The sequence below is a fragment of the Lycorma delicatula genome, chromosome 4 (assembly GCF_047948215.1).
Source record: "Lycorma delicatula isolate Av1 chromosome 4, ASM4794821v1, whole genome shotgun sequence".
Taxonomy (NCBI): domain Eukaryota; kingdom Metazoa; phylum Arthropoda; class Insecta; order Hemiptera; family Fulgoridae; genus Lycorma; species Lycorma delicatula.
In genome coordinates, this window is record NC_134458.1 from 6,936,410 (window position 1) to 6,949,295 (window position 12,886).

General features: G+C 35.7%; 1 protein-coding gene across 1 annotated transcript in view; it reads right to left on the reverse strand.

The window, feature by feature from the left end:
- LOC142323071 (uncharacterized) overlaps nucleotides 1–6,526 on the reverse strand; it is a 118,473-nt gene extending 111,947 nt beyond the window's left edge. Inside the window, exon 1 of the transcript XR_012756014.1 lies at nucleotides 6,380–6,526. The gene's annotated coding sequence lies outside the window, so the exon portion shown is untranslated. The remainder of the gene's footprint in view (nucleotides 1–6,379) is intronic.
- Nucleotides 6,527–12,886: the final 6,360 nt, after the last annotated feature.

Consider the following 12,886-nt stretch of genomic DNA (forward strand, 5'->3'; position numbering starts at 1 on the left):
TAAATCGTATTTCTTAAATAGCCTAATTAGATTGTACTAAAAATTTAAGAAAATTGGTACGGGGAAACCTCGTAGACGACTTCTACGTTCTAATTTCACCTAAAATGTATTATACGTATTACATGAATTTCTTCTAAAAATAGGAAATAAAAAAAGTTAAATTAAACAAATAACCTCATTTCCTTCATAACTTTCTCCCGGTTATCTCTTTTATAAATTATTGAATTTCTTAAGAATATTTACCGAATTCGGTCTTAACGCAAGTAAATAATTCTCTCTCTCTCTCTCTCTCTCTCACTCTCTTTCTCTCTGTGTATATGTGTGTGTGTGTGTGTGTGTGTGTGTATGTGCGTGCGCATGAGAGGATGCACATATGGGGGAAGTAGTGGGAGTTCGTGTAAACAAATTAATAATCACGGAATCGTAATGGCTGGTGATCTGTGTCAGTGACCCTCTTACTTTTTATATTTTTGGTATAAGAATCTAATCTATAGAATTTAACGTAAACGTTTGTTTAGGAAATATATTTTCATAACATTTACTACAGCTTTTTTTCTATAAAGATTAATAGTGTCTAACTAATCTGTGAGAATAAGTATAATAAATTGGAAACGCTAATTCTTCCCGTCATACTATATTTAGGATCGATTTTACGATCCTAAATAAAATTACAAAACTTGTTACACTTGATAACTTCAATACTGTAGAACAAATTCCACAAACAAATAATTTTATTTGTTTAAAGCGTATGGTGTTGCTTAAAGTGTATAGTAATGACACCGTAGTAGTATGGAAACCTCGGGTTCAACCCTCATTTGCTTTCTATGAAAGTAATGATTCTTTGACAGTTGAATGTGTTGTCATTGTTGGTTCTAAAACCTAAAAATATTCATTTAGTGACTGTAAATCCAAGAGTGATTCATCCGTCGGGTGGATAATAAATAATGTACGGAATTGCTCAAAAATCTTATTATTATTGTTCATTGAAAACCATTAATAGCTTAATGTTAACTTACGCAGAATTGTAATCTTACAATCGTTAATTTTATATGTCGACATGAATTCTCTTGATTTTTATGAAGCATACGATTATAAAGAAGAAAATCAAAACATAATATTTAAAGAATTTTTTATATTACTTTAGATTCATATATTAAAACATAACATACGATATTTCAGCATTAATTGAGACATATTAAATTTTTAACAAGCAATTATAGAGAGAGAGAGTTTACATTTTGTAGTGTCTTATACATTAGTTTGAGGTGAACTGATAGAACATGGTTTTAATATGTTAAAAGAAAACAATACAACAATCCAAAAGATGATTTTCTTTTGTTTTAAATTAAAGTTCTTCTTATTACCATAAACACATGAAACGATATAGTTAAATCTTAATAAATAATACAAAACTTATTACATTGCTACTACACAGCTACATAAATCCGAACGCCTACCGTTCGAGTAGCGGACTGACGCCAGCACATCCCGCAGCGGAAAGTAGTACTAACTAACCAGCAGGACGCGAACCATATGTTCAGTAGAAACACGCTGAACAGTCATGTTTTCAGAATGAACGGGTGTTCGTAGTTAAATTTACACCGTGAAAGAGTGGATTTACTGGAAAACATATAGTAAAACACGGGTTTGAGTTATCCCCAAAAAATTTCATAAAGAACCAACAATCAAAATGACGGTTGGACCCAATGGTCTATTTTCACGGGTTTATTCATTACATTAAATAAAACTTCAAAATACAGTTCGAATCAAATAAAAATACATTAAAGAACGGCTGCTTTTAATGATGAATGTATGTTCACGTTAAATTTACTTGGTAAAAGAGTTAATTGTTAAGAGTTAAATTGTTAATTTTCTTTTATCATTCGGCTATATATTGCCTTTCTTTTATTGCATGTGAAAAAAATTATATGTAATACTATAAATGACTAAAAAAATTACTTACATCAGTTACTATCGTCTCCCTCTCTAATGCGGCGGTAGCCCAATATATCTCGTCGACAGGCGGGACAAATTCTGCTGTACCTCGCTAATTTTCGCACACAGTCTTCGCAGTATCGATGATTGCAAACCAACAACTCGACAGTTACCGATTATGTTAAACAGATCGGACTCTGTCGGTTGATGAGTTTCCATCATTGACCTCAACAGACTGGCTTGAGTTAGCGTCGACCTGTTAGAATTCTATTTAGAGTTCTACAATGTAGTCGTGGTGGTGTCGAACTAACATCCACGTCTGTGACCTCCGGACGAAGACACACTCGAACACGTCGACGTCGACATTGATGTCCACGAGGAACACGATGATTGGTACTACTACTCTTGCCCATTTTCACCATCGATAATTTCATGTATAATTTGTAATTCATTATCTGCTCATGGTGATGGTAGTGGCTGATCATGATTGTTATTGCTGTTGTTGTCGTCGTTGTTGTTCGGGTTGAAATCCGTTGCAGACCCATTTGATTCTGCATCATCTTCTTGATTGTAAGATGGTGACAGTGATGATGGTGGTGGCGGAGCCTCTTGGTTGAAACGTACAACTAATCGCATTGCCCGTCGTCTCGCTCTCAATATCGCATACATCAAGTCATTCCACGCTTGTTCGACTTCAGTGTGGTCATATATATTTCGCAGTATGCGATCCTTAATCTCCATTAAGTCTCGAAATGTGCTCATTAACTCATTTATCTCATGCTGTACAGTATAGTATGCCATTGTGAACACTTCTTCAATATGTAATGTTGACATGTAAAATGTTGAAGTCAGAATGATGCAAAATATTAACTTTACTGCAATATTATAAATTTAGTTTATGTACACTGTTCGTTAAACTTGTTATGTAATTATTATCATCAAGAGAGACACTTATTGCACATAATAATAAAAAAATTTAAAGAAATATTTATAAAATAAATTAAATTTAATAGCTTCTTTTCAAAATGCAATTATAAAAGATCATTATTATTTACTGCATAAATAATATTCGTTTTATATTCATTCACATCCATCAGTTATCTAAAAGATTTATTACCACATAAATAATGCAATGTTGTTTCTATTCCAATTAAATTCTTAATAAAAAAAAAGATTTATGAAATGCAATTATAAAATCAAATTAAACGATGTAAGTATAAAAGATTTATTAGATAAACTAAATTTAAAGAAATAATTATTAAATTTTATACATCTGAAAATAGCTTTAAAAAAGATAGAAAATCTTTTGTCTTTCTTTATGCGACTTATCAACGGAAGTTGAATTTAGATAAGATTAATTGGAAAATAAAACAGTTTGCATACGATAATTTAATCGGAGTTAAAAAGTTGACTTTTTATATAAATTTTATTTTCGGAACTAGCATTTAAATAAAAATAATTGGAAGATAAAACAACTAAATTTTTATATTAATTTTTTAAGAGATAAAAAATAATATTCGAAACTTTATTCATTCTTCCGTTAACAGTCAATCATAATGGAACGTTCTTTATATGATAGAGTACATACGTTTTACAGAGTTACAAGAAACGGTAAGAAAAAGATATATACACCGTTATGGCCGCATATGAAAAATCCATTACTTTCCTCTCTGATCAAAGCTATGCATGGGATCAGGTACGAGGGTATTGATGATACGGTCAGATGTGACCATTGTCGAATACGCTTGTGGAATTGGGAAGAGGCGGACCATCCATAGGTCGAACATAAACGGTGTATGCCATCTTGTCCGTTTTTCGGGTAACCGTTTAAAATGTAAAACGGCCCTTTTCAGGGCCACCCTAAATCCCCCAAATCGATCACACATTAACACTTTAACCAAACTATACATGAGCAGATCGATTAATGATTTATCATTGTTATCGATACGGCCGGTGTCAAGGCCGGGATATAAGATTGGTGAGGCGGGTAAAAAAAGAAATAAAGATCCTTTTTCTTCCTATTCCTATCCAAACACACGAAATACGGTCAGTACAACAATGAACGTCAAGGCTTCAATAGCTAAAGAGCTCCATCGTCAGGCGCGTCGAAACTACCCTACAAGACGCGTAGAACTTAAAAGTATTTCAGACCTATATCAAGCTGACCTTGTTGAGATGATACCGTATGCAAAATCGAACAAAGGTTATCGTTACATACTGACGATGATAAATTGTTTTTCTAAACTAGCATTCGCCGTACCGGTTAAAACCAAAACCGGTACGGAAATTGCTAAAGCCCTCACACCTATTTTTGATAAACACAAGATGCGTCATTTTCAAACCGATTTGGGTAAAGAGTTTTACAATCCGTCGGTTAAATGACTATTACATTCGTACAATATAAATCACTATTCCACACATTTGGATAAAAAAGCATCGGTAGTCGAACGATTTAATCAACACTGAAAACGATGATGTGGAGAAAATTTACCGAGCAAGGAGCTTACAAGTATAATATAAGAATATAATATAATATTACAAGTATAATATATTATTGAATTTACACTAAGTGTACCGCCATGTTTCAAAATAGTGGAGCATCGCCAAAGAATATAATATACTTACCGGTAAATACAAGGAATATAAACGAAATCACTTTAAGGTTTACCGATCAGAACGGAAAATTGATAAATTTTCGCGGAGAGACAATAACCGTAAGATTACATTTAAGATGAAGATTAGAAAATGGGACTAATATACAATAGTGGCGGAACGCCAGAGGGTTAACATCGCGGAACGTGTTGTTTCTTTGAAAACTTGGTTTTACAGTTTTGGTAAACCGTAATGGCAGCGATAGGAGCGAATATGTTGGACGTCGGTAAAAGTGTTTCGTTCAACAACACGATCACACAGCACGAATATCATACTCATCTGCCGTACGCTTCGTCGACTTACAACAACAACGATGAAATCCGGATACCGATACACGAACAAGATGTGTACACGTTACCGCATAAAAGCTATTTGATGGTCGAAGGGACGTTAACTACTAAAGCAGGCAATAAAAAGGCAACGGAATCGTGGTTAACAAACAACGCTATACAGTTTCTCAAACAAGAATTGGTTTTCTTAGATCTTCCAGCGACGTGAACGCATTAGTGTCTTCCAAAGAGGCGCCCGATTCCAAGTTGAAAGTGACTCAGTTAGCGTGGAAAATTCCGTATGTTCACGTTGTCGATACGATGCGATTGCAATTGTTGAAGGTAATAGAACGAGATAGACCGTTAGCGATAGCTTTTCGTACATGGAAAATCCACGAATATCCGGCTCTAACACAAGCAAACATACATTCATGGACGGTAAAAACATGTGCGCAAACGGAGAAACCGAGATACGTGATATTCGGTTTACAAACAGATAGAAAAGATAAAGCAACAAAAACTTTGACTAATTTCGAATTGTGTGAGTTGGTTAATGTACGACTGTATTTGAATTCACAATACTATCCCTACGATAACCTGCAGGGTGATATAAATATGATGTATGAAATGTTTGACAGCTTTCACTCAGGTTATTACAAGTCAGAGGATGAATGTCCTTCTTACAGTTTGACAGATTTCAAAAATAATGTGCCGTTGATCGTTATCGATTGTTCCAAGCAGCACGAATCACTTACAACAGGAACAGTCGATGTACGTATCGATTTTGAAATTAAAAATAATATACCTGCGAATACGGCTGCCTACTGTCTCATTATTCACGATACTATCGTCACGTACACACCGCTTACGGAGATAGTGAGGAAGGTTTCGTAATGTTGGAAAGGTTTACACTTATTGATCAAAAAGAAGACGGAGATAAAAAATTAAATAAAAGTACAAGTACGCCGTCATGATGGTTGTGCTGGTGGTCGTGTAAGTGGTGGTTGGTAAGTTTGGGCGTATTTAAAACAGGCTTTTTGATTGGATTACTTTTATCTGTTTTATTAGGTATCTATTCAGAACCCTCACCACAATGTCCGACGGTGAAAGCAGTAAGGTGTAGAATTGTTTTTTCACCGGAAAATGTTACGATAGTATGGTGCAATTCGTCGGCGATTGAGACAATTTTTTCATCAAATACCGCCGTTAATATAACACCTCTGGTAAAAAACTGGTCTTTATCAACAACAACATTAGCTATTAATATGGTATGTACTTTAAAAGATAATGTATTCAGTAGCACGACATTAATACGAATCAGTAAAATTATTACAACCACCAATGAAAATGGTACTCTGTCATCATTACCTTCAACAACAGCTAAGAAATCTACTGTAAGAAGTACGCCAGAAACTGCGAAGGATTATGACTTTGGATTAACAGATGAAGATGAAAAAAATTTATCAAAAGTGGAGGGAGTAACACTAAACAAATCATAAAGCAGTAAGAACAATGTCTCAAACCTCATTCACAGTTGAGCAGGGGACATGGAAGGAACTTTTTCTTCACAGAACTACAACACCGACCAATCGTCAATGATTGCGAAGGAAACGTTAGTAGAGGAAAAGAAGAAGAATAGTAGTAAAAGGCAGTTGAAGACCGCAGTACGAAGAAAGTCACCTGTGGAAAAAAAGAAGAATATTAAAAATAGATTGAATACCGAAGAACGAAAAAACGTCGCATAAATTACCAATGGATAAGAAAGAATTAACCAAAGAAGATATTTGTTGTGATGATGGTGGGGGTAACTTTAATGTGATATAATAAAGTGAAAGACACGTCAGACCTTATTCGCTGTTGAGTGCTCGTCATGGAAGGTGTAAACCAGTATCACGGCTTCCACGGTAATCACAATGAGTTTATAGTTAAAGAACTCGCTGTCGTTGGAGATGGGCATTATATGATTCTTTACTTTCGTTCACCGTACGCGAGGTCTGAGTTAAAATCAAAATACCGGTGAATGGATTTATGGTTGGAGCGAAATGTTCACAAAATAGATTGGGATTATGATGAGGCTGTATACAGCGATGATATTATGAAGAAGCTTTGTTCTCAATTCGCTACAATATATACCAAGGGATTGGAGAAATGCGAATTCATTAGTCGATTTTATAACGATGTACGATGAAACCGAGTTCAAATTACATCGTAAATTGTCCGTATAACAATCTTCACACCAGTGGAAAATGTGCGTTGCAAACTGGATGTTTTTACTTAGAATGGTTAAAGTTATGTATAAATCCGTTGGATCTGGTCAGAGAAGTGGATCGTTTGAAAATACTAACGCAGAAAACAAAGAAGAATTGGCCAAGAATGGTTATTACTATTCGTTCAACGACTTGTGCGTAAAATGTTGTTGGTGCAACGAATCGATTAACTCGCACGGATTACAACGTTGTAAAGATTGCATCAAGGAAAACATTCCGTTTTCATTCGACTCTATTGTGCCTCGAAGACTACCGCTGTAGTGCTCAGTCAGTATGCTGTTGAATATACGTCTTTAGTTAAAGAATTTGCAAGAAAAAAAATACATAGAATAAAATTCGAGTGTTTTATAGTAGGCCTCTGGGGGAGAGATTTCACTCATGTAAAAAAATCTCAACGCGCCGTAGTTGCTACCTCCAGGGTGGTGTGGAAACGCAACCTATAAAAAGGGTCGGATGGTTTAGTGTATTAACCGTTTAGCGATAGATGTTGATATTGCCGCATTGGTGTGGTTAATTAAAATTTTCCCCCATCGTCGTGTAAGAACATTGCAAAATCTTATGGAAATTTTGAATGCAGCGTTTCCACAAGCTTTAAACACAAATATTGATTTGAATCGTGTCAATACGGTTAGAGTAGTTTTCAGTTATAACGCCACTTACGATGAAATTCATAGTCGCTTGCAAGAATATCTTGATAGCTCAAAGATTGATACTGTTGACGGTGCGTGTAAAGGTTCTGGTGGTGGTGGTAAGACATACTAAATAAAGTACAATTCTTATCTATTATCAAATGGTTATCACAAAAAAGACTTTTACTGATTTGGTTAACGAATTGAAATTGGTTGCATCGTACGTAAGTAAAAATTGTTTTATGATGCTTCTTGAACACTGTAACGATGGTCAAAGTCATGCAATCGATTGTAAAAAATTTGACTATAGCGGACGTGGGTTACTTGAATACTTGTGCTCGTGCGAACTGATTATGGTAAACGTGAAAAAACTTAAAGCGCTGTTGTGTGAAAACAAATTTGAATTACTGTGGGACACTCCTCCGCCGTTTGCGTGTAGAGTTATCGATGAAAACGAACTCTACCGGTTGTTTTGTAAACTTACCGAAAAGAGTGGGAGAAAATACGACATAAATATCTACACGGTACTGACGGCGTTGGACAATCATTCGAGTACAAGTCCTACAACTGCAATGACGACGATGGACGCTATATCGTTCATTAATATTTTCAACGACGACCAGGATTTTAAGCTACCGTTGAGAACGTTGACCGATATTAGTGTCGGTGCAGATTACATATTATTAGATATGAGAAAAGTATTTACAGAAAATGGTGAGGTTTGCATTTGCGCAATATTATATGACTGTGATTTTTCGGACACAGAATTATGTTGCTTTCAATTATATTTACAAAAAAAATATACAAACAAATTCACCGATGATGAACTGAGTGTCGTAAAACGCCATCCGACGAAGCTAACTTATTACGGCTTAAAAGACGATGGTATCACTGAAGACTTAAAATTAAGTTTGTGAAAACATCAGTTTTCATGTTCAAGATCATTCATAATCAGTATTTTAGAAGCAGATGATGTGAACTTGTCTCAATTTGATTGTGGACTTTGAAGTGTTAACAACGTTGTTGTCATCTTCTACTACGTGTTATGGAGCTAATTAAACAGGTAGATGTTACGGTTGGTAAACAACATTTAACACCAATGTGTTTCAAATTAAAATACAGTTATATATACATTGTTGATGTGAACGATCATGTATTTAATAAAGATGGTGATAATGTAATTATAAAGATGATTTTCGATCTGATGAATAATGAAAAAGTTTTTTGTGCTTTAAATGTGGGAACAAATCGATTGGACTTATCAGCAGTAGAGAAATTGTATTTTCTGGTTTCCAAGGCGATAACGATAACCGTGTAAAGGCTTTTAAGTTAAACGATTCTTTGAACATGAATTTAGTTACGATTACGTTAAAAAACTAACTACAACTTGTTTAAAAAATAACGTTCTTGCTGTTAACTTGTACACCGCAAAAGAAAGAAGAATCAACACCGTCACCACGTCACGTGTTGCGTACGATGGATAGAAAGGCTGTGATGAAACGGATTACTTTCCTGTTTGTGATATACAACAAAGGGAACCAGTGCTTGTGTTATATGATACTGAAGAGAATTCTGAAATTAATTATGATGAAAGTAATCAGTACGAAAGGGGACGTCCGTTAGCGTCGATTTATTTCATAATGTAGAAGAATCATATACAACGTTGTGAAGTTTTATCGAATAGAAGAATATTTCATTGATAATCTATATTGAACAGAACTACAGCAATTTACACATACAAAACACACACACACACACACACACACACACACACAAAACAAAAAACACTGTAAACCCCCATACAATAATGTACGACACTATTAAATTTTAATAATCTCTTTCATTATTGAAAGAAGTGGTTCCAAGGCCCGTTATATGATTTTGTATTGGATTTATCCACTGTCAAATTTTATTACAAATGGTAAGGACAGTGTTTAATACATTAAGTTCTTTTTTTTAGGTTATTATTAGTATTGACGCGTTGAGGTTCAAAATTGAAAAGTTTTTTAATTCGGTGGTAAGGTTTCTTAATATGAGAGTTACATCATATTTAATAATGTGTACGTGACTGGATACACATAGACGAGATAACGTACATGCTTTTAATAATCGTTTTTTCTTGTTCGAGGTCAAGAGGTCGCTATCGATTACGTGGCTTGGGTGTGGTACTTTGTGCGCATGTGATAATTGCCGTGTTTCTATTGGTCGAGATGACGTAATCGTTTTTTCCTGTTCAAACATGTTCGAGGTCACGCGGCTTGGGTGTGGTACTTTGTGCGCGTGTGAAGAATTAAATGATAACTGCCGTGTTTCTATTGGTCTAAATGACGGCAATGTGTGAGTGAGTGGTGGAAAGAAGAGATATATATAAAGCGTTATACATACTGTTTAACCTATTCACTTGTTGTATCTCGTGCTCGTGGGCTGTATCTCGTTGTATCTCGCTACTATACTTTACAATGGCAGAAGGTTTCGTTACAAGATTAAATAATAAAAGGGCACCGTCAAATGTTATAACAAAAAGTGTCGGTGATTTGTTAATCGGTAAAAAATATAAAATTAAAACTATGGATTTGACAAACACAAAGTATGGGAAGGCCGTTTTGTGTATGCTGGAGTGTGAGGGTGAGGTATGTAAAGTGTTTCTACCAAAGAGGTTTGCCAAAGCGATGACCGAAGAGGAAATGAAGAAGGTAGTGGAGATGCGATTAGATTTGATATATAAAGGTAACGTTGGAAAAACTTACGATGTAGTTTTCGAATAGACTACAGTAACAATTTAAAAATGCCCTTTTCAAGACTACAACATATTACACATACAACACATAATTACACAAAACAAAAACACTTTCAACCCCCGTACAATAATAATTATTATTGTATGTACGGTTCCAAGGCCCGTGACATGATCTGATATTAGATTTATCTATTATCTGATTGTGTTACAAATGGTGAGAAAAATGTTAAAATACATCACAAAAACACTTTAATCCCCCATACAATAATAATTATTGCTACTTATTCATGCTACTTCTTTACAAAAACCATGATGTCATGAGTAATGAACAACAAATGCAGATGATGGATACTGATAAACTTACACAAGAAAACGAGTTTTGCATACATAAGTGGGTTTCCTGTGAAAAGTCTTGACAATTATTTACTATTTTTAACCAATTTCCTCCCATGGTTGGATATATTTTCTTGTGTAAGTTTATCAGTATCCATTATCTGCATTTGTTGTTCATTACTCATGATATCATGGTTTTGTAAAGAAGTATCATGATGTTTTCATGTTCTACTATTGCTTAGTAAAACACTTTAAACCCTCATACAATAATGATTGTTGTTATATGTACGGTTCCAATGCCTGTATTATAATTGATATTGGATTTATCCACTGTCGAATTATATTACAAATGTTGAGGAGAGTGTTTAAGATTTTATTAATGAAGATAAACTCAATCCGCCGCGGTTGCTACCTCCTGGGTGGTATGGAAATACGACCATTTTTTTTTATTTACGTACATTTTTTTATACACAGAATACAAGTCTCTCTATTTTTGTTCGGAGTAATTTTTATATTATCCAACTTAATTTTTTTGTACGAGTGTTTTGTAGGCCTATCGGGGAGAGATTTAACTCTAAAAAAATCTCAACGCGCCAAGGTTGCTACCTCTTGGGTGGTGTGGAAATGCAACAACTCTAAACCCCCTCACATTCAGTAAGGTAAGACTATTTTTTTAGAAATAAAATTTAGTCGATCAGCATTACTGGATGAAGGTTCCAAGGCCTGCGGTGTATTCCGACGTCAGATGAAATCACACAAAATGTTTTCGCTCATATCCAAACACAACTGGATTTAACCGGTTACAACACATACGTGACTCGATAATTATTAGAAAAAAAATTTTTCCTTATCGCATCCGCTCTTATTATTAGAAACGCGACGACGACGATCCAGTTGGCACGTACATACTAACGGCTAGTGCGCATGCGCGCCGATTCCCGACGCTGCGATTGGACAACTTCAGACCGCGTCGGACCCACAATTCTTCAATCGAGCGCCGCGTCCCGCACTGTAAACATCTCTCTCTAAGTCGCTCTGGTGACGCACGCAAACACACGTGCAGCTGACACCGCCGCCACCGCCTCCCGGTGCACGATCTACGACGAGAACGTCTCGAGCGATGACGCCTCCCGACGCCATCGCCTGCACAACCAGGATCATCCTCGAGGTACGTCTAATTTTTTTTCAAGTGTGTGTGCATATATATGTATGTATGTATGTATGTGTGTGTGTGTGTGTGTGTGTGTGTATGTGTGTGTGTATGTCTGTGTTAGTGTACAGACTGATGTGACGTTAAATTTCACAGCTTATGTAGAACATTTTTCATTCATTACATCAGGGAGTCACTGCAGCCGATTGGTTTAAGGGGTCAGTCGGTCGCGTCCCGTCATGACCAAGTTCGAGTCCTCAAGCCGACCGAATTTTTTTTCATTTAAAATATTATTTATTTATTTAATTCAATCCGACCGCTACACAACAGTGCTACCAACCTTTGAAATATTACTACAATATATAACCAGGTCGACACAAAATAAATCAAGTTGGCAACACTGCGGGCTACGGCCGCCACTGACGTCACAATCCAAGATGGCCGACCGCCGCCATCTTGATTTAGTGACGTCATCCAAGGTGGCGGACGGCCGCCATCTTGGATGACGTCACAGATGGCGACCGTACTCCTATTTCCGTACTACCGTTTGTAGTATCTAAATTAACTATACCGCGTTCATTTTTTCTAATCTTTTTCGGTAAAGCGTTCAGCATAAAAACATCTCTAAAATATGGATTTTCAACTGTTTCGCGTACTCAAGCAACTCATGCTCATGTAAAGCGCGTTTCGGTATTGAATCGATTATTTTTTTACTATTTTTCGTAACAGTACCGCTGCCACCTTTCTTTAATTTTAATCTACCGCCCTTTTTCAGTTTCATTTTACCACCAAATTTAGAGTTAACTTTCATCGCATTAGTTACTGCGTAAGTCTCCATTCTTTCAGCCAAACTGCTATCCGGCGTGGTTACGCGTTCCCCTTCTCTTTTGGCTAGTGCTTTATCTGCTTGAGAT